A 22547-nucleotide genomic window follows, 5' to 3' on the forward strand; every position below is an offset into this window, starting at 1 on the left:
GACTGTTGCGGGGTCTGAAAAAAAAATTGGGCTGCCCATCACGATGCCCTAATAAAATCGGAGACCCCCCAGATTATGATTTTCAAACCTTACAGGGGGACTCTTGTCTCTTATGAAGGGGATCAGCTCCCCCTGTAATTCAAACCCTGGTTTTGGTTACACATTTTTGCATGCTCCTGAACTCAGATTAGTATTTATAGATGCTGTTTGCATGTGTGATCTTTTACGAGCTCATAGAGCTTGAAGACTTGCATATGCCAGTTTGTAGGCATACTTTTACAGCTTACTTTCAGAAAGGTTGTTCTAAGTATAAATGAAGCAGCATTAGTAACCAGTAAGAGGAAAGAAAATACAATTTTATGGGGCACTGTCAAATGTTTCATCTATTAGGGAACTCATTTTTTTTTATGAACAAGATTTTGCCCAAGTTATAAATTTTCAGAACTTGGGTAAACTATAACATGTTGCTGCTTCTTAGAATTCCTTCCTTCTTGTGAGGACACTTGCATTTATTACTCTAAGCACTTACTTTTTTAAAGATACTGCCAGTTTATCACATATCACTGAGATAAACATTATACATCATGAAATGGTAAGACATATACCAAGTACTATTATTTTTTCACATAAATAAAACTTATTGGCTTTTCAATAGAAAGGCTTTTATAACTTTCTGTTACCAGGAGATTTGAGAGAAGAATGATTTCCCTTTTCAAAAGATATATTTTTATTTATCTTTAACGCTGAGCGAATAATATAATTTTCTTCTGTAAATATTTGTGTGCGTTAATCATGTTTGTTCACCTATACTTACACATCTGATGTCTGCTTCTAAAAATATTCTAGCAAGTGAGATAACTGGCAGGAATGTTTAATAATTAATAAAAACAGAACTTCAGGTGAACAATGGAAGATATTTATAGGAAGCAAATTTGAACAACAGCAATATTTGCATGAAAAACTGGTGTGTTCATTAAACTTGAGAACTAGAATACACCATGAATTTGGAACACATTGTGTGACCCCAGTGTCCAATGGGGAAAAACCATGATCGCTGTTTCAGATTCTGAATATTAAATACTCATAAGAGGACGATGCCTTCATTCATGGTAAATAAACTACAGACATAAAAAGATACTTTTACAAAATAGAGTTCTATGTCTCCCACTGAGTTGAGTGCTTTTCACTCACATTGAAAAATAAATCTCAACTCTGTATCACAGTACATACAAATAAGGTTTATCTTTATCCCCTCTATGCTTAGGAGCATCAACAATGTTTATCCTATTAGTTTGGCAGAGTTTATAGGTGAACTCAAGTACTCTTAAGAATTTAAAGTTTAAGATCCCAAATACTGCAGAGTACATATTAAGACTTAAACATTACAAACACATACAATTTCAAACAAAGCTTCTTGAAATCGGTTGCTCCTTCACTTACCTGCCAAGACCTGAGTTCAGGCCCTTGGTCCTGCTTCCCCTGTTACAGCGTAGGAATGCAGCTCCTGTGCTGCTTAGGGTGTTAGGATGTCATCAACTGCTGCAGGAGAAACAACACATCCTGAACTCGGGGGCTGGCAGGTAAAAAGCCTCCTTTTGACCCATTTCCTGACCATCTGTAAAGGGACCACCCACTGAAGCCAATGGGAGGTTCATGTACAGAACAAGGACAGAATATAGATCGTCTGCTTCATTTCTTGTAATCTTTAAGTCCACACATGTCACTGCTTAGGGTCTGTTTGTATCCAGTTGCAGTACTAAACTGAGATATGAGATGAGGCCTCCACAGGTCCCTTCTTCCCATACAGCAGTCTATATACTCCTCTGGATACAGGGCCCTTGGAGGAATAATGGATTGGAGACTGGTAGGCTGTAGCCCAGAACTTTGTTGGCGGAGGCAACACAAAATGACAGTTCAATAGAAGAGCTCCCTGTCATACATCAGAGACAGGTTGTAGTCAAGAAATACTCTTTCCCAAAGCTCCCATTTGGTCACTGAGACACAACCCTGCTTACCAGCTGCAGCAAACTCTTATTTAGGATCTCAAACAGTTTAGTAAGTAAAATAAAATAACTTATTTTTTATTAATCTTTAGAAGCTCAATGTCTGCTTATTTTGTTCATGCAGCTTTAATGTGAACACTCACATGAATGAGTAAAGTAAATAGGGCTCCTTCTAAAGACAGTGGCAGGACCCATCCTTTTTTCTTCTGCCTTGTAAGTAGCAACTAAACTGTACTGATCTCATCTGTCTGCCTCAGGGTGGAGCTGTTGCAAGTCCCGTGACCTTAGGTTTGAAATGGGGCTATAGTTTAATCGGCTAACAGATGTTAGACTATTCTGTTTGTTTAAGCAAACAGTGGGGACAAGAGGGTCAAAGGTTGCTTGCTTTAGCCATGCAAAACTTGTGTTGAAGTTTTCAAGACCAGGATTCACTCTGGAGTTGGGAGAAAAAAAAACAAACCTGAATGAGGTGGTGAGTTAGAAGAAGAAATAAGGAAGCAGACAAAGACGCTGCTGACTTCCTCTCCATATTTATTAAAGCAGTTATTGGAATGGGAGATCTGTGGTTTGCTTTGTTGACAGCATTGGGTTCCATCACACATCTTGAGAAAATGTTGAAAAAGAACCGAGAATATTTTGGCAGTTGTAGTGCTGCAGTTTTCTGCCGTGTATACAAATTTGATGGCATCACATAAACACCTGGTACTAATTCCTTTACCTCACCATTATTAGATGACTTTCAGTGCCTGAGAGCCCACCTAGGAAGTATGAAATGACTTTGAAGGGATATTAAAAGCCAACTAGAACAATTCCTCAGATTCAGTTACTCTAGTTGGAGCTGTGTTAAGGTCACCAAACTTGTTACCCTACATTTTGCAGTATGTTTCTAGCTAAAAATAATATCAAAACATACTAGCAGGCCTTTTCCAAATTTGACAGATGTTAGTATTCCATCTAACATGTTAATTTTTCATGTCTTAATATGAAAGCAATCTTTTTTATTATTTGTACAAATGAATTAATTTCATTCAGAATTAAGTCTCTGTTGCTCAAGGAACTTCTATACTGTCATTAAAAGAATAGATAGTTGAACAAAATTTGTGTAATATACCATTTTCCCACAAAAGGGGAAAATTTCAAGTTTAAAATAAAACATAAAGAAGTTTGAGTATCCAGCTTGCATTTATATACATCTAATTTCTTCATTCTAGGGTGTTTCTGTACAGAAAGCCCTGTTTTCAAAACAGGGTGCAGTGGTCGCACCTATAGAAACATGATTTTCTCCTGCAAAGCTACATTGAAATAAACAATTTAAGTAACAGTGAGCCTGAATAGCCATATTTCATATTATAATTAATAATACTGCATTGGTATTTCTTTTTATGCCAGCTTCCAGATAATATGAAAAAAACTGAAAATACCAGTGGATATTTCTTTTGTAAAATTCAAGAAGTCCATAATGCCAAAGTGTTTGATTTGATATTTCTGCTTCTATGGGTGTTTTTGAAAACCTCTAGTTACTACCATAAATATAGTCATCTGTGTTGGAAGCAAGTTGCAATTTATCAGAATATAAACATTGCATTGTGGAAAACATAAGTTAAAGTGCACTAAACTGAAAACAACAGAATAAAAATCAGTGTAATCAAGCCACTGATATGAGCTTAATTTTAAGAAGGAAAAAAATGTTGTTTGAATAATTTCAGGCAACTATTAGACAAAAGGAAGTTGTCTACAATGACACCATTATTGTAAATTAGTGTACAGTAAATTATAACATACTATATTGGATCAAATAATTTCAGCTGTTTTTTCCTGAAAAAAATAAGTATTCTTCAAGTTTTTAGAGATACATTTTACACACTATAGTTGCATCAGAAATAATTAGAAACTGATGTGAATTAAACTGAAAACTATGGGGATAAAATAGAACGTGGAAAACACATAATGGATTCTAATTCTACTGTTTGGAAAGATTACCGTATTTCTTGTTTTATGGTGAAGTAGTAAGAGCTAAATATATTACAGTAGGACCGGCTGGAAGGAATTTTGTTCTGCTTGCAAAATAATGTGGACTAACAACTCCCTATAGAGGCAAGAACTATTTTATCAACTGTAAATAACAGCATACAAACAGTAATCAGTGTTTTCATTTTGATTTCAGGACCATAACAGTAAACACATTACTCATCAGACAGTGCTAGGGCAAGTGTACAATTTCACAAACAAGCAAATACCAGGTTAAACTTCTCCAGAATTTTTTGTCAATATATTTTTAGGTGACCCATGGGAAGATGAATAGTATGAAACTCACTTTTAATATACATGTTCAACAACTGAATATTTGTTCTGTTAAGAGACTACTTTTCTAAGCTAATACTGCAGGCTGTTGGTGCATAGCAAGGTAAAAATGCAAAGCAAACTGGGTAGTGTAAGTAATTTGGGAGCCTAAACCTCACTAAGAGTTACTTGAGCTGTTTTACTAATTCCTTCTAGTCCTTTCAGCCACACAAAAAGTTGTTTATTGCCTTTATTGTGACACTAATGTCCCACTACTATTAAAAAAAATACAAATAATTTATAGAGGGGGTTTGATGCTTCACTGTCTGGACAGTCAGTACATCTCTTGTGGCACAAAGGGCTAGATTCTAATTTCAGTCACATCAGTTAATGTCCGGTGAAGTCTGCACAACTTAGTGCCTCAGGACCTTGTTATATCCTATGCTGTAAGCTGAACAAATGTTAATCAGCCTAGTGTTATTTAGCTTAGTGGAGCAGTCACATGGTAAGACAAAAATCCTACTCTGACTATGCTTTATCTGCACAGCTGTGACTTGCCACCAAAAGCTTAGTAAGTAGGGGCAGGGCTAGGAGCAAGATCTGCTCATTGCTTCTGGCAGGCAAAGAGTGGATCAGGCCCCTTGGAGGTGAGGCAGAACTTGGCCAGTGGGGTGCAGGGCAGCAGGCACTGCCTGGGCTCTGGAGAAAAAAAGACTGGGCCCCTCAGAGCTCAGAGCATTCTGGGATCCTGGAGGACTTCAGCTTGGGTGGAATAGCTGGCCACATGGTAATGGAATAGAAACAAAATTCGGGGGATCAGAGATCATCCTGGAGTGGTGGAACTATAAGCCAGATAATGAGTGCTTTAAGCCACTTAAAAGGTGTTCACATGCAGCCACTCCAAGGGTTAAGAGCTCCAGAAGCTATCTGAACTTACCATGTAACAAGTCCCTAAGCATGGGCTAGTGATGCTTCCTGAGTCGGGGGGGGGGGGAGGGGAATCCCCCACCCCAGCAGCTGATCACTAACCTGGAGTGGGGGAAAGATGTCCCCCAGCAGCTGACTGATAACCCCGGAAGTACTGGCAGCAAAACCAAAAGTGCGGGTGGCAAAGCTGGAAGTGCCACTGGCACTTCTCTCGGTGCCCCCACTCCCTGGCTGATGCCAATCTCAGGGGGGACACGTACTCCCCCATGCTACCCCTATGTGTCACCTATGGATCTAAGTATCATGTTACTGCAGTTAGGTGATTGGCCTATATGTGCATGGCTTGCACTAGATATTATTGACATAGGTGTGATCTCAACAACTAAAGTCCCCCAAATGTCTTCACACTATATTACTTGAAAAACTTTCTAATGGGAGCCTGCTTTTTAGTACTTCATGCAGGAAATGCCTGTTGGAAGACACTGCCCAGCATCTTAAGAAGAAAAAGTGCATGCCTGTGTTTAGGGAGAGGAAAAGAAAGGCAGATAGGTTGTTAATAACAAACTGGAAGGTCTTTAGTTTTCCTTTCAGAAAAATAAAGTTCACATATACATAATAGCATTCTGCAGCCCTCTACTTCTAGCCCACCTCACCTTATAGGACAACAGTCTCCTATCTCCATTGTCAAATATCACACAGATTGCCAACCTGTACAGCTCTGGTTTCACTATGCATCTGTCTTACACAGGGGCATTCATGCTACGTCATGCTAAGTCTTTCATCTATCATCCCCTTCACAGTGCCACATGCTTCAAACAGCACACTCCCTCATAGGCAACTCCTTCAACAGGTGAGGAATTGCAGCTTGGAGCTGCCTAAAGACACTGATACTCACAAAGATAACTAGGCACCTCACATTTTTGGAGCATTGCTTAGATGATGGGCTAAGCTGCCTACCCTGGATGCCAGCTGTGGTCTCCTGCCTGTACTTGATGCCCTGTCACTGCCCTCTGTTCTCACCTCCTCTTGATCCAAAACTCTCCCCTCCAGTCTGGTGCCAAGTGAGTGCGCTGTGGCACCCACCCTAGCTCCAAGGGGAACACTCTCAGGGTCTCTACCCAGCAGCTACTCTCCCAGTTTTGGCCACAAGCAAGCATTTGCAATTCTACAGCCTGGCCACTCCACAGGCGGGAGGGGGAGAAGGACACTGGGCAGGGTCTTGGGTAGGAAGGGGAGAAGGACACTGCACTCCAGGGAGACAGAGCAGGTCAGGCGAGTTGCATGCACAGACACAAACATGACTTTGAACACAGAAATTTTTATTAGCACAAGCCTGCATAGGTTGACAATGCATACAGCTCTGCTTTGCACATAGGCAGGCTGCTGGGTAGCACAGATATGTCAGCAGCTGGTCAGATGCACACAGAGAGGTACACTGCTGATCAGTTTCCTAAGTAGGCAGATTCAAAAGAAGGCTATTTACATGCATAGAGCCAATGCCAGTTCTACTGTACTTTGGGCTCATGATATGTGGATGGTAAACTGCCCCTCCACTGCCCAGAGAGAATGCACAGTCACTTCTTACTGGATAGGTAGCCCCAGCCTTTGCTTCAAGTACCTTTTAAAGGGGGCCTGCCTCCAGTTTGTGCACTGCTGGTAAGGCAAACTGCAAAGCAGAATTGATAGAGGAAGTTGAGCCAGCTCTAAGGAGGTATAGAGGGTACCATGGCAGACCTGCATGACAGAAGCTGCAGGTCACTAATGATTTTATGGTCCAGTACCTGGAAGAGTTAATGGGACAAGAGGTTCTCCAGAACACCCTGACTGAGCATGACTGCCTGGGGAGGAAGAGCTACAGCAGTAGGTGTATGTGGTGAGAGGCCAGACATGGACTACAGAGTCCATTCAGAAAAAGCTGGATGGGCCTGAAGCAGTGGACAAAGATGTACCTCCAGAAAGGAATGCAAGAAGTGTGGGAGGTGCTCTGCCTGGGAGGCCTTTATTTGGCACATCATGCCCTTTTTGTGTCCAGTGACCTCCAAAGTCATTGTTACAGTGCCAGTGGATTGATGCTTTGTGTCTAACCACCATGACATGAAGTAGGTACAACAGGAGCCTGACAATGGCCTCCTGCCTAAATTGCAAACATGGGAATGGAGAAGAGGGCCCAGAGTATGAGGGGGCTGGGGAAGACCTGTGGGGTCTCCCTATGTGAGGCAAGGCCCTGGGGTCACATGCACATGTGTTCAGGGCCATCCCTGGGGGGCGGCGGGCGACTGCCCTGGGCCCTGAGCACTGGAGGGCCCCATGGAGCCAGGCAGAGCTGCCGCCAGCTTCACATCTGGCCACTCAGCACCCTTCCCCCATCACTGAATCTGCTGCTGGCTTCCTCACATCCAGGGGTGGGGCCCTGCACAGGCTGATTTGCCCCGGGCCCCGCATCCTGCTCGGGTCATCTCTAGTCATGTTTCACAGTTTGACAGCACATAGGCCTATGGTCCCCCTACCCTGTTTCCTCCCACCTACAACTCCTAAGAAAGTATCAGTGTCACACCTCCAAAAATCTCAAAAGGGGGCACATATCCATCTGGTTAGGGTGCAATCTGCTGGAGGATCTACCGCTGGTGCCTAGGGAGTAAACTAGTATTTCTTTTTACTTCATAGCCAGCTTGGAGAAGCATAACCCCAGGCCTTTGGCCCAATGCCCTGCTCAATCATCATCCCCTCAACTGTCCCCATAATAGGGCTAGTGTGGTCTCAGGAGGCAATACCCCCAAACCCTCACCACCAGATACAGAGAGGGTGAGAGCCAAAGACAGTCACCCTGTTGCAGGGCTGTCAGTTGGGGGAATGGAGGGCAGGCTCTGGGCTAGGGAACCATATTGGTTGCATATTGTCAGAGTCCTCCTTGGCCTCCGAGCACCCAAGTCTGCAGCCAGGGCTCTCCAGGGTTGGGATGGCACTTCCTCCCTGAGGTAACTACACTTTGTTCTTCAACTCAGCCAGTAGGACATGCAGGCCGTAGGCTGGGGAGGGTGAGATCACATATCATATTGCCTGGGCTGGGGAGAGGAGACGTGATGTTACCTGCACTGAGAGCAATCTCAAACATGTCCAAGGTCACGTGGGCCAGGCTAGCCCAGAAGCAGACAGCAGAACAGAGTACTGAGATGTTGGCCTCACTCCATGGCATAGCAAGGTCATTACTGCAGTGGTTACAGCCTCCTTGCAGTTTGTGAAGGAAGCCCCTACAGGCCTGCCATGGGGTTACCCACAGCTGGTACTCACTCGCCCCCACAGCCAGATACATCGACTGCAGCTGAGAGCGTGTCCCTGACTCCTGACCTCCCTGGAACACTCCCACTGCTGAGTCTCCATCTGTACTTTTCTGTCTCCTGGAGCCCTCCCAACCATCACTTCCTAGGTCAGTAGCAGCTGCAAGGTGATGGATGCCCATCTCCAGTAATGGGCAGGAAGGCACAGCACAGTCAGGTCTCTACAGAGTCTCTGGTTGAGATATCTGCTGGGGGCCCCTCTGCAGCCCCATAGGGTCCCCACCCTACATTACTGGCACCTCAACACAGGCACATCACTGCTGCCCAGCAAAAAGATTTTTGGGGGAGCCATGCTTCCCTGGCTACAAACCAGGTGTTTCACCCACCCTTTCAGGGAAGTATGTCTGCACCAACAGCAAGTCCTGGCTGCACCCAAAGGAGAGTCTTGCTGAAAGCTCAGGATCCACCATTTCTCCACAGTGAAAGTCCATTCGTAGGAGATATCAGACAGCTTTCCCCATCCTGAATAGGGGTAGCTGTGGCAGGGCTATCTGTGGTAGGGAGAGGACTCATTAAAAAGCCTCCCCTGCTGCCTCCTTACACTATTGCCAGGACCTGCTACACCATGCCTGGCAGAGTTGTCACAGTGATGCACTGCCTTCTGCTTCATGTTTGGTCTACTCCCCTGGACCACACTGTTTTTCCTCCTCCTCCTGGCTTTTCTATCCCTTTGACCATGTCCAACCCCTCTGGGAAAGGAAAGTCATTTTGACAGGCTTGTGGTTGCAGGGTGGCCATGATGCCCCCTGGTGGCCTTGCAGCCCCTTCCCAGCTTAGACTCTAATGTCACTCTCCCTAGATTGCTTTCCTGCCATGCCTTGTTCTTATTATTAAAGGTCAATTAAGGGAGGGTGCCCACAGGCCTTAGAGTGAGCCTTAATCCTAACAATTCCCTACCGGGTATCTTCTGAGCCCTTACTAGCCTCAATCCAGCACTCAGGCCTGATAGGTCCCTCTCAGCCTGAGAGGGCACCTCTAGCCTTAAGTGCAAATTGTGTCCTTTCCTCCCCCACACCATGCCCCGGGCCTCACAGTTGTTATCACTACAATGTGCAGTTCACACACTTGGCCTTTTTTGGCACTTAGACTCCCAGTCTGGTTTACACCTCTCACTCTGGGCTCCCAGACCCCCAGTCTCAAGCACAGCCCCTCTCAGACTCATGGACCCTCATACAGCCCTTGGCCTGTCTCTGGGCCCATGGGCCCACTGCTCCAATGGTCTTGTCAGTCCCTGACTCCTGAACCTCCAGGTACCATACTCAGGTACTCCCCCTGTCTTTGGACCTTCTTGGGTCTCACTCTCTCTGTCAGCCCTGCTTGTCCCTGGGCCCTCTGGTCACACTTCCTGGGTCCCTACTTCATGGATCCCTGGATCCCTACTATCTAGGCCTTTTCTGCCACTAGCTGAACCCCACTCTCAGACCCTGCTGGGCTGCTTGCCCTCGAAGTAAGACTTGCCAGCCCTTGCAGAGCTTCAGGCTAAACTTCTAGGACAACTTAATAATAAATACCTGCCCTTTGGCAGGTACTCAAGCCTACCCTAGGCTTAAAATAAAACAGGGCCACCTGCCTGTATAACCAAGCCCTGCTCTGGCCCAAGTACCTTCTCTTCTTCCCTGTATTGCAGAGTTTCTGATTCAGAGCCACTGCCAGTTCAGGAGCCCTGCTGCTTTGCTATCAGGAGCGCCTTACCCCATAGCTACTAAGGAAAAACTAAATGACTGGTGCAGGTTCTGGATGTGTATAGTTCAAGCCTGAGTCCTCTTCCAGTCAGGCAAGTCCACCTGCAAGCAGTCTCCCAAGGTGCTTGCTTCCTTGAAGGAGCAGGCACATCCCAGTGCCCTGCTAGAGTCATATTATTTGGCAATGCTGTGTAGAATACAACATGCCATGAAAATCCTGCTTACCCTTTCAGTGCTGTACTGTAATGTGCCACCAGATTCGTGACGGCAGTGGCAAAGCCCCTGAGGAGGCCTATGGCATGCTTGACAATGGATCAGGTGTGCAGTTATATTACAGCTTGCCTTGCCCTCAAGATGCACCTGCCGGGTAAGGATACATGCTTGGAGGTATAGGTGCAGTCACTTGCAAAGACACAAACCGGCCATGAGAACAGGGCACAGTCTGTCCTGATGGCACCTCTGTGGCCCAGCACTACTGTTCCAGTGGCCAAGAGCCCATGAGCATGAGGTCCTGGCAGCCACAGCAGGGGTCTGAGAGAGAGAGGAACTTACCCACAAGCCAGCCAGGTGAAAACGCCTGTGTCACTTGCTGGATACATGTCTAGCATTGCTTGGATTGATAGGTCTCAGGTCTTCCTGTGCACCACGATACTATGTAATGCGCGCTGTTCTGGAGTTCCAGCTCATGGGATATAATGCTCTCTGGCCTCCTCCCACCTAGTGCTCCCTCAAAACTCCCACACTCTCTCGCCTGGTACTCTTCATCCCATAACTGCCATCGTCTAGCTGCACCTCCTGCATAATGCAGGCTATAAGACTTCCATTAATTAATTCCTGTTTTCAATAGCTTTGCTTATGTGGAACAGGGGTGGGTGATTATTTGGGCTGGAGGGCTCCTTACTGAGTTTTGGTGAGCTGTTAAGGACTGTATATGTACACATGTGCACATGCACACACAGAGGCACACACATAGTCACAGATGCACACACATGCACAAGCACACGTGCGCATGCTCTCTGGCCCCTGTCAATGCAAGAGATCATAATTAATGATAACAAGCAATGACTTCTTAACTGTCACCCCCAAATTCAGATACAGCTAAACCTAACAAACAAAGCTGGGTATTTTTTTCCCCTAACAGAATGAAAAAAGTGATTTCAGTTAGCCTCAAACTATTAATGAATTCAGACTGAATTTTTCTGAGTCAGATTGGAAGACAAGGAAGATTACCCCAATACCTTTTACCTGGTTGCTCAGTGGTTAATGAATTGACCCAGGATGAGGGAGACTCAGGTTTGATATCTCTGCCTCTTTTGTGCTTGAGGGAGTCTCATCTCTATTCTCCCATCTTCTTGGGAAGTGTCCTAATGATCTTTACCCCACTTCTTCCTCAGCCAAATTAACCACTCCAAATTCTTGCTTACCTCACCTGTCAGTGGCAATGGTGAGCAGAGGCTGCAGTAGAGACAAGACAGCATGGAGCACAGACAACTGGAGTGGAGGTCAGTGAATAGCACCTGCTGAATTACAAGGGGTGGTCTGCCCTTAGTGAAAGGCTGCCAACCCCTGGATTCTGCTGTGGGCTTCTCTTAATCTCTTCTGTTTTGATGTGTAAAAATGACTTAAATAGCTTTTAAGCAAGAGAAAAAAAGAATGACTCTCTAGCCTGTTGGTTTGCATACCCATTTGGGAGGTAAGTCTCAACATCAATAATTATTTAAGTGTTTTACTCAAAGTTGAACAGCCCGAGTAAGAAAGATTGTTTCCTTCGATTTTATTGCAAGTTCTCTGAATGCATTTTGAACATGTAGAACATTTTTTCAGCTTTTTGCCTTGCTAAGAACATCCTTATTTTGGGTTAATTTAAATAAACCATGTTATGATTTTTTTTTGGCCTAGTAACCATATTAAAAAAAAATCACTTATTCTTCTGTGGTTCAGTGGAAGAGAGGAAGCCCTGGGTTCTGGCTTCTAATGGACTGCTGTGACCTCAGCTTTTATTTTTAAGTCAGGGTTTAATAATGAACAGTTTTAATGTATGGCATTATTGTCCTAAGGCAGAAAGAACTAGAACAAAAGAATAAGAAGGGAATAAGAGTATTTACCCCTTCTCCCTGCCCCCCCCTTGCTGCAAAGCCCAGGTCACTTTCAGGAGTTAACATCTAGACTGAATTTAGTAAGAGAAAATATACAGGAGTTAGACTGCTGTTCTGCCAGATACGGATAAAAACCAGAATTTGTGTGAAAGATGCCACTGTCCTTTGTGCTGGACAAAGATTATCATGTGGCTAAAACTAAATTATGGAGATTTGCATTGAATAAGTTGATGCAGGCAGCCAGCCAGCTGGGAGGTAGCCAAAAGGCACCAAGAGGCTATAATCAATCTACTTGGCAATGTCCACACACATAATTATGAACTGCTTAGCTATCGTTTTAGAAAAATTAAGCTACCTGTGGCCACATTTTCATAAATGCCTGAGACATATTTGGTTTACCCAAAGATAAGGTACAAACAACATTGTCATCCAGGGTCTTTAGAAGAAATCAGTATGGATGCAAGCCTAGTTTACATATTCAAACACATTTTTAACAGAAAATCTAGGAATTTAATGCTGACCCTACAAGTCTTCACCCATGTAAGTAGATTTCTCTGCAGTTCATGCTAAGGCAAGGGTGAGCAAAATAGTAGATCTGGCTTGTGGCTGGACTCCAATTCCCAGCATCCCTTGCCTTTGTTGTTCCAGGAGGTCTCCATGGAGACCCCAGGAGTGGTGAGGCCATGACAGCATAGAGCCAGGGACTCCATGGAGACCAGTCCACGCGGTGCACTGGCTGGGCACGTGGCTGGGCAAGGAGCTGCTCCAGGGCTGGGGCTGGGATCTTGTGGCAGTGACAGCGTGGGCCAGAGCCAGGGCACAGCCACGATCTGCTGCCCCTGGGGCATGCAGGCAGTGGACTGTGGCTGGAGCAGCTCCCTGCCAGTGCACCGCTTGGGCTGACCTCCAGAGCGACGCAAGCAGAGGCTGCTGGGAAGTGGAGTCTGCCATAGGCCCAATCCGGCCCATGGACTGGACTTTGTCCACCTCTGATGTAAGTTGTTAGAAGGTTATCATGCCAAAGATTTTGAATACAAGCTAAAAATGCCCTAACATTTCAAAGCTCCCCAAAATCATAAGTGGGGAAAGCAATGTGTAGTCACAGGCCCCAAAGGCCACCCTTGGTATTCATTTTTAAACTTTGGCATTTCTTGACTTTCCAGTTTGTATCTGCTCAACCTAAATATTAAATTGCATCTTTTATATAACTCACAAACTGTTAAGTAACTATATAAAGAATGAAAGATACAGTTCAGCTTTTCAAACAACCAGAACATGGGGACCTGCTTTTTTAGCAATTTCCCCTGTGGCATTTCCCACCCCTCCCCCATCTCATTTAGTAGATTGTAGCATAGCGTGACTGAATTTTTCTCCTTCTCCATATTCCTGTTTGAAGAGCATACAGCTCAGACAGAGTGGACACAACAGACAGAGGGGCACTTGTGCACACTGAGAATATGCTTCCAGCTGAAAAGCTTGGCTTCTGTTCAATATGCAGTAATAGCAAATACAGGAAGACTTCTAGCAGTCATCTGCACCCTTGGGCATGCCCCAAATCCTGTGGGCCAGGGGAAACTCTAGGAGGTAATTATCGACTTTGATTTTCGCTAACATAGCAGAGGCTATTTCATGGGCATTTTCTCCAGAGCTGCTGTGTTGCTAACTGAGCTGGGCAAACCTCTCTGGAGGATTTGACAACTGAAATAATTTTGTTTTGAATAACAACAACAAAAATCCCCACAAAACCAAATTTCTGGAAAATGTTTTTTTTTCCAGATTAAAACAAACAAATGGCTAGTTATGAACATGTTCAAAAAGACATGTAACTACAATCATTTCTACACACCTACAACATTCAACTCTATTGCTCTTAGTTTAAAATGCATTAGATCCAAAAATCTAAAACTCAGACAAAAGAAATCTGTCCACAAGATAATTTTGTATGTATTCATCTCATTTTAAAACAGTGAGCCTAGACCCTGTAGCACTTCCTGACAAGATTTCTACAAAAGCTGAGAAGCTGGACAGGAAAATAGTAGGATGGGAAAGTTTCTGATAAAATTTATGTTTACCTGGCCCCCTGGGATAAATTTGATAATATTACTCAGTTAAAGGTTCATGTGTCAATGCATGCTACATTACCACATAACCTATTTGCGAACAGATCTTCCAGTTCATTTCTCCTTCAGATCTTCCTGTGTATTCAAACATCCCATATTAGCAGAACAAATAGCCTTTAAAAAACTACCCATTAGCTGGCTGCTTGTAAGCAAAATATCATTTCAGGCCTGTTGCAAGCCCAGTTCTTCTGATCTGTCTGCACACATACAGTTTCTAATTTATAGACATTTAAGGTAAGAGTTTAAATCATTTTCAAGAGATTTGCAATTAGCACGATCATGTTTAGAGGACAATTTGAGTTAAATAGTGTGGCTTGGGAGCTATTTGAAGCAACTTGGTAAGTTTTAACAGTTCAGAAATATTTTTGTTTCCAGGAGTTAAGGTGGGACATTCTTTTCAGCTCAGTGAAGATAAGCATGAGCTTTAGGGCATATGAAAAAAAACAAGTAATTTATGTTCGCAGCCTTTCAAAAAGACCAGGCTTATTTAATATGCCTCCTTCCCAGTTCTTATGTCACCAGTTTAATATATTAGCACTGGAGCACAGCATTTTAAGTATATATATGGCATTCCAAGGTAAGTGAAAGCCACCAGACTTGGCAATACTCTAAAACAGAGGTTAGCAATGTTTTCTGGCAGTGGGCTCTAATGGCCCAGCTCCGGTCTAGTTGGGTTGGCACTGGGACTCGGTGGCCTATAGTGTGGCACAGACAAATCTCTTCACCACCCAGTCACCTGGTTGACCAGCTTCCTGGCTTTGAATGGCAGAGTGCATGAGAAGCCCCCTGTTGCTAAACACTTTTCAAGCCTGATCTCCACAGGCCAAATACATTGGCTCTATGAGTCAGATGTGGCTCATGGGCTGTAAATTGCTAACTACTGCTCTAAAAAAAAAGGGACTGTCCCATACTTTGGTCTTCTTTCTGAATTTGACTAGTACTGAGGAAAAACTGGCACTGTGCAGCTAGTAAAGTGTATCACAGTATAAAACTGTAAGTCTTCCTGTATTTTGAAGTAGTTTCACAATGAGCACTTGTGGAAGAAAAACACAGTTTTGATTAACTTGCATCATACAGATATACTGGTTGCTATGCAATATTCAGATTCAAAGATACTAAAAAGTTAAGAAACTTTTGGAGGACTTGCCCACTTCCCTAGAGGTTAGGGACTAGCAAGCTTGATTGCTATGTCCTGCTTAGCCTGAAGGCATTTGAGTCCATATTTCTCAGTTTCCAGGAGAGTGCCTGGAATGAAAAAACTACAAGCTTGTCATTTTGAAGCTGGGCCGCTGGATAGAGTGCAAGAGTCAGGGGCCAGAAAGTGAACACATAGTAGGGTGCTGGATTCTGTAGTCCAGAATGGAGGGCACGACTCTGGAGGGGAGGGAATTCTGCATTCTGGTGTCTATACTCAATGTTATTTATGCATTTTGCATTAATAATAGGACAAAATGAAAATGCCTTATTGGGAACAGTAGAGAGAACTTAAGTCTTCCACTGCCTGGGCTGGTGCCGTAACCATTAGGTACTGGACAAAATGTAAGAACAAGGAGCGCCTCCTTCATGCATTTTGGATTCTGAGATAATGGAAGCATATACTATAACACTTTGAGTCAAATGCATGAGAGGTGGAAGATCATACACTTTCCAAATGAGTGCCTGTAGGCAACTTTTTGCTCTGTGTGTGTTCTGGGCTGCCCATTAACAAAGTGGGATTGCTATTCACTTTTCAAGGTAGACTAATGTAGCTTTCCTGAAGCAAGCCACTTTTTGATGGGAAGTGGACCTGTAGATTTAGATATCTAGTAGGCAGAGTAGGATCTAGGCCTTAGTCTTCTCCCAGGAAGAATAAAACAAAAAAAGTTTTAGTTTTTAGTCTTAGAAGTAGAGCTCATTTTCTGTATATCTTAGAAATTTACTGCTTTAACTTGAGTAATTGTGGCCTCCTACCATGGAATTTTAATGGGATTTTTCTGAGTCTACATCATTACTACAGACCTGCATTCTTTCTTAGGCATGTTTCATACCTTAGAATAGGTTAGATTTCAAAGTGCCATTATCTTACTCTTTATGCCAACAACTCACTTAACAATCCATCTATCCCCATGTCAATTTAAATTCTTCTTTCAAAATAATATTGTTCTTGATATTCAGTTGTATACAGTAGTTTCAAGCTATGCCCCTACGTTCTTGATATTGGCAAAGGGTATTCTGAAAATAATTCTGTAGTGTTGTCAACAATTTTGAAGGCACTTTTAGTTTAGGACCTAAACAAATAGATCTAACACACTTTTGAAGACTGATGAAGGAACATGAGCTTCACTGCCAGTTATGTGGAGTTGGCTTTTGACAAGTGACCTTAGTGATTTCAGTAGGTGCGTCTACACATGCACTTTAGTGCACATCAGCCTATTTAATGTGCATTAAAGCATCACAAAAAAACCATGCACTTTTGCTAATGCACCTTTTTCTGGTACCTAACAATGGAGGTACTAAATTTAATACACATTAGCAAAAGTACATTAATGAAAATGTAGACACATCCAGTGCTATTTACATGATGTCCAATTCTTGTTTACCTCTTGTTTTGCATAGCTACCTTCAGTTCTTTTGCCCATGTGTAAATGGCTACAGAAGAAAACTAGGGCTTTTTATTGTCACCCCCCTGTATTCCTCAGATTTAGCTTCAGTATTGTTACAGCTCTCAGAATGGGAAGAGAGCATGCTATCTTATATATTTTATTCAAAGTTATTGTAAAATTTCTGGTTTATATTTTTATATTTGGGGTAGATGCCAATCCTGAGCTTAATGGATTGATTTCCATATTAAATTAACTTGGATCCAACTGATTTTACACAACAAAAGCTTAGTTATTTCAAAATGGTTGAAAACAACTGTTATGTATTTGAACATAGACCTTTTTTTCCCATCCTTAGAGATACAGAATGAAACCCTACAATTGGTCTCAGACAGAAAGGAACATTAAAGACAACCACCACACAATTTAATACAAACAGTCCTGAACAAGAGAGACCCAAGACTTAATTATAGATGAGATGCTGCAATTTGGAACACAGGTACATTGCCAGAGTTAAGCATAAACATTTATATAACACCTGCATATAGTATGTTGAAATTCCCGCTGTCATCTTCATTCACCCATTTTTAAAAACAAACTTACTGGGTTGAGAAATAATATATTGGTTATTTGCAATAAGAGAAATGCATGCTTCTTAACTCATGTTGTTATTTTTATTTTATTTTTTTGGTGCACTAAATCCCAAACCTTCTGAGATGTCAAATGCCTACTACCTACAGATACGTTAACTAGGAACCAGAATATTGTATTTGGATAGGAATTTCTGCTGATTAGATTTTAAATATTCAAGTTTCTTGTATATTTCACTGTTGAATACAGTAAGAAGGATTTTCAAAGCTTCCTTTTACCTATTAAACAACACTGTAAATCCACATGTCCCATTTCAGTTTTAAGTTTGATCACAGGCTTATTTTGAGGCCATCCACGTTCTAGTTAAGCTTTTTGTTCTAGGGCCTAGGCTCTTAAGTTAATGTACCTTAGTGTAAGCATATAAATAAAAAATAATACTCCTACTGAGCTATTATGGCCCTGACACTTCTACTGATTAAAACACATACGATCTGCAGTATGAAAAGGGCTTGGATCTTCTGGCTGTCTAGCTTTTTTGTAGCAACTCAGAGATTTTTTTTATTTTGCCCAGCTGTGCTGTGGTGGCAGAAAGTCCACCAATGGTAGGAGTGCAGCCTTGCAAGACACTTTGAGCCACTGGAGCTGAACTGCTGAGGGATGGGGGCAGGGTGGGAGGGAGACTGGAGCTATCTGTAGAGTGGATGGGCCAGAATGGCAGCCAGTTTCATTAATTTAGTGCATCCCTACAGCAGCCCCAGAGGAGTCTTCTGTTCCCTGGTGGAGGTATACACCACCATTTGCTTTCTCCTATGGACTGGTGACCTCCCCCAGTAGGACTGAATCTAGATGATTTTTTAACTAGCCTTAGTCATAGATCTCCTTCCAAGATCTCCTTCCTGCAGCGATTAAGGGTGGATACGAATAAGTAGAGGTCTACTGAACTTAAGGAGGCAGTTGGTCGATTTCATGGGCAGACCATGCCTGGCAGCCATTTTCATGGATGAAGTGTAGTGCCCCCCTCATGTCTCTGATTGGCTGAGAGGCCTTGGTGGCTCCACCCTCTGCCACTGATTGGTGAAGAAGGCTACTCATCATACCACTAACTGGTGGAGAAGGGCAGAGCCACATGACAGGCAGACCTCTCAGCCAGTCAGTGGCAAGAAGGTGGGGCAGCAGCCATCTAGCCTGCAACCCTTCCCCCCGGCAGGCTGCATGGCCGAGGCCATAGCGGCCATGAAGACTTCTGGCTCCCACTAATGAGTCAGCCTTTTAGGTTCAGTAATTTTTCCCTCTGGGGATTTCATGGAAATTGCCCAATTTCATGATTTCCGTGAAATCTGCAAAATCACAATTTGAGTAGCTCCCTTAGAATACGGCTCATATCATCCAAAATTCTCTCTATTTGAATACTGGCTCTTCAACATCTGGCTCTGACTTTATTTATTTATTTAGCTTTCAAATTTTCCCAGTCTGCTGGAGAGATCAAAGAGAGCTGCACCCCTTGCTTCAGAGAAAAAGGAAAAATCCGTCTATACCTATCTGACTATGGGGTAAAATTCCTTCCTAATCCCAAATGTGGTGATCAAAAATAACGATCAGAGATCATAAAAGTTAAAGCTGCTAGAGTCCTATTTAGGCCAGCTGAGCTAGAGTTGTATTTCCTTCTGGTCATCTAAGGGACAGTTTTTAGTCACATAAATGGTGGTTTTGGTGTTTACATGCAGGTAGGAATTCATTTTCCACAAATGTGTAACCCTAAATGCAGAGGCAACTGTACACATGTGTACCTGAGCATGAGCCTTGGAAGAGAAGCGGAGGATGACTCCCCCTGACATTTTAGCTGTAGTAAATGAATGATAAGTACACATGCCTAGGAAGGTGAAGACTCTAGGTACACCATTGCCTAGATTGGGTTTGAACATGCTGATTTCCTTGCACAATGCTTAAACCACCATGCCACAGGTCAGGTATTACACTGTCCTATCTCCAGCATTTCTTTTCAAAATGAATCATTGTACCTTGCTTTTAATAGTCTTTTCATAAAATTGAGGGTACCATAGTGGAGAAATATCTGCTGAACTAGGAGCAAGGCTCCAAGGTAGAACCCCAGTCCTATTCTCTTTCATAGCAGTAGCCAGCTCACTAAGCCAGAAACTCTCTGGTTTGCTTGTGTCCTTCTCTTACATATTTCTCACAAACCTCCCTCCCTTTGCTACCCAAGGAGGCAGCTTCATAAGGAGAACTGGAGAAAGGCCTGGATAATGCCAGACCTGCGGTATGGTTGTTAGGTTACAGAGCTAAGAAGTCGAAGAGCTGCAGCTTCAACACCCCCTCTAAGTGGGGCTTAGAACCTGAGTTTCCCACTTCTCAGAGAAGCCCCCTGGCCACTTAGACAAAACGGGGGCTAAAAATTGGAAAATTCACTTTTTTCCTCCGTTTAACATCTGTTAGTCCTGGATTTGGGGCCACCTGCATTTTCAGGACGTGGATGTAAGTATGCATCCAAAAAGGTGTGCTATTTGTATGTTAGTACCAAAACTGACACTTGGGGTGTGTGTAGATGAAACGGAGGCCCTAAATTGAAGCGGTGCGTTTTTAAAAACACCGCTTCAATTTAAGGCCAAGTAAACCCTGTGTCATGCACACACCCATGCACTTACCTGCTTCTCTGGTGGCGGAGAGGGGAGGGCAAGCTGCTGGTGGGTGGAGCAGTCCCTGGGCTGCAGGGGAGAGGTTGGTACTTCCATCCATGGCAGTGGCAGTTCCTCCCCAGATGGCACCCACCCACAGGCACCCAACTTGTGTGGTCCTAGGGGGCACCACAGCCACAGAAGGAAGCACCAGTACCTCAGGCAGGCAGGCAGGATCCAGGAAAGAAAAAGATTGCTGCTTTTTTATTTCTTGGGTGGAGCCTTCCTTCCCAGGCTGCTACCAGGCTGCCTGCACAGGCTTCCTGCAGAACCCGTGAGCTGTACAGAGCCCCGTGCTTTGCTCCATGGCCAGAAGGCAGCAAACTAAAACTTCTCAGAGGAGTTTTAGTTTGCTGCGCCCCAAATCATTCAAGGTGCATTACTCTGCTGAATTTGCTATAGCAACTGGAATCACTGTGCAATACACTGCTGACGCATCCAAACACCAAACACCAACACCATTAAAGTGGTGCAAAAGCATTTAACCCACTTTAAAGTGTCATGCACACATGCCCCTTGTTTCATCTATACACGCCCATAAATGCTGAAAAAACTGCCATTTTAATGACCACAGAGAAACAGGATCCCACCACCGGGTCCATTTGGCTACAAGTTCAGGTCTTTTTACATTATATTCATCAGATTTTTGTCCAATTCAGTGTTAAGATCACTAGCAATGCATTTCCACCATGTTCCTTTTTCAAGCATACTAAACTTTAAAAAAATAGAAAGTAGGCTTAGATGGACAGGGCTTTTCCCACACTTAATCAAGTTTATGCTACTATAAAAAAATCTGGGACATTATCTGCAATAAATATTGTTGCTAGAATAGCTGACAATAAACCCACCATTTTAACAGTACCTACTCATAGCTAGATTGAATATGATCAAGTTGTACAAATAGATGGGCACTGGTAACCACCCTGGAAGTTATCCAAAGGAAACTTAACTCTTCAGAACTGGAATTTTCAAATATGTATCATGGAGCATTAGTAGTCACAACAATAAGATCTGTTGCCTTTAAGTATCATAAGTAAATTCGATGTTTAACAGCATCAAGACTCTTTATACAAGGGAGATGAGAACAGAGGTAGAAGAGTCCTCTAAGGGTACATCCCCATGAGCACACACTCTGGCTACCAGCCAGGCTCCAAGTGGCTGGCTTGGTGCTGCTGCTGCCCTGGGGAGATTCCAAAGGACCCAGGTAAGGCTGCTGAGGCCAGCCCAGGTGCTGGCCCCAGCCTCTCCTACTCCACCTAGGACAATTTCCTGTGCACCACAGTGCACATGCAGGGGTGTCCTGGGGGACAAATAGCAGTGGCACAAATATGTGCCGCTGCTATTTGTCTTGCAGGGAACATGCCCCCCCGCATGTATGTGCTTGTGGGGACATGCTCTAAATTTTCACATTTAAGTTGCTTTCACTTGTGGGCTATGTAGCATGAGCTTATAGAATGGGGGCAAAGTAGTGTTATGACAACATGTCTCTCTCATTCTTCCTTTTTCCCGGGGATCCTCTACCTGCATGAGAAATGGAAACCCAACCTCATGGCAGTTCTAGTCTATTACTCCTCCTACCTTAGAGAGAAAGATGGCTGAGGCTTGGAAAAGGCTATGCCATTATGACATTTAGTACATTTGTGACAGTATTAAGATGTGGGAAAGGGATCAAAGGGAGCATACAGAACAGGCAAGGTTCTTTGAATAAATGTGATATCTTTTATTAGATTAACTAAATAGTTGGAAAAATTGTTCTTTACAAATTTTCGGGCACAAACATCCTTCTTCAGGCATGGGGAGAATCAGCGGTTGTTTTGTGTTCTCTTGGATGAAATAGAAGCCTAAATACAAAATCCAGGTCTGTGAAAATGCAAATGCGTGATAGGGAGGATCAGGGAGACAATAGGTGTGAGATACGTAGGTGGGGGTGGGTAAAGGGGGAATGTTGACCTGGTGACAGAATGTAGTTGGTAAAATGTAGAGAGGTTACCTAGAGTCATCAGGTGGCAGGTAAGTTTCAATGTGCCATAAATCCAATGTTAGTGTTTAGTCTATGATTTTGTGTATCCCATAGATTTATAAAGTGAAGTTTGTAGGCTCATCTACAAAAGGTGTTTTGTAAATTCCCTTTGAGGATTAGAATTAACGGTGTGTGATTTATGGGGATTTTCTTTTTGTACTACAGCAATTCTTTACCTGGTATCCAGGTAGCTCGTTCAAAAGTGTGATCTCTCTCTCTGGAGG

The 22547-nt window shown here is 43.4% G+C and overlaps 1 protein-coding gene across 1 annotated transcript in view; it reads right to left on the reverse strand.

Moving 5' to 3' along the window:
- The window catches only part of RGS17 (regulator of G protein signaling 17), a 119733-nt gene that overhangs the window by 10829 nt on the left and 86357 nt on the right, over nucleotides 1–22547 (reverse strand). The window lies entirely within an intron of this gene.

Source organism: Crocodylus siamensis, chromosome 1 (genome assembly GCF_052110815.1).
Source record: "Crocodylus siamensis isolate JL-2025a chromosome 1, ASM5211081v1, whole genome shotgun sequence".
Classification (NCBI taxonomy): domain Eukaryota; kingdom Metazoa; phylum Chordata; order Crocodylia; family Crocodylidae; genus Crocodylus; species Crocodylus siamensis.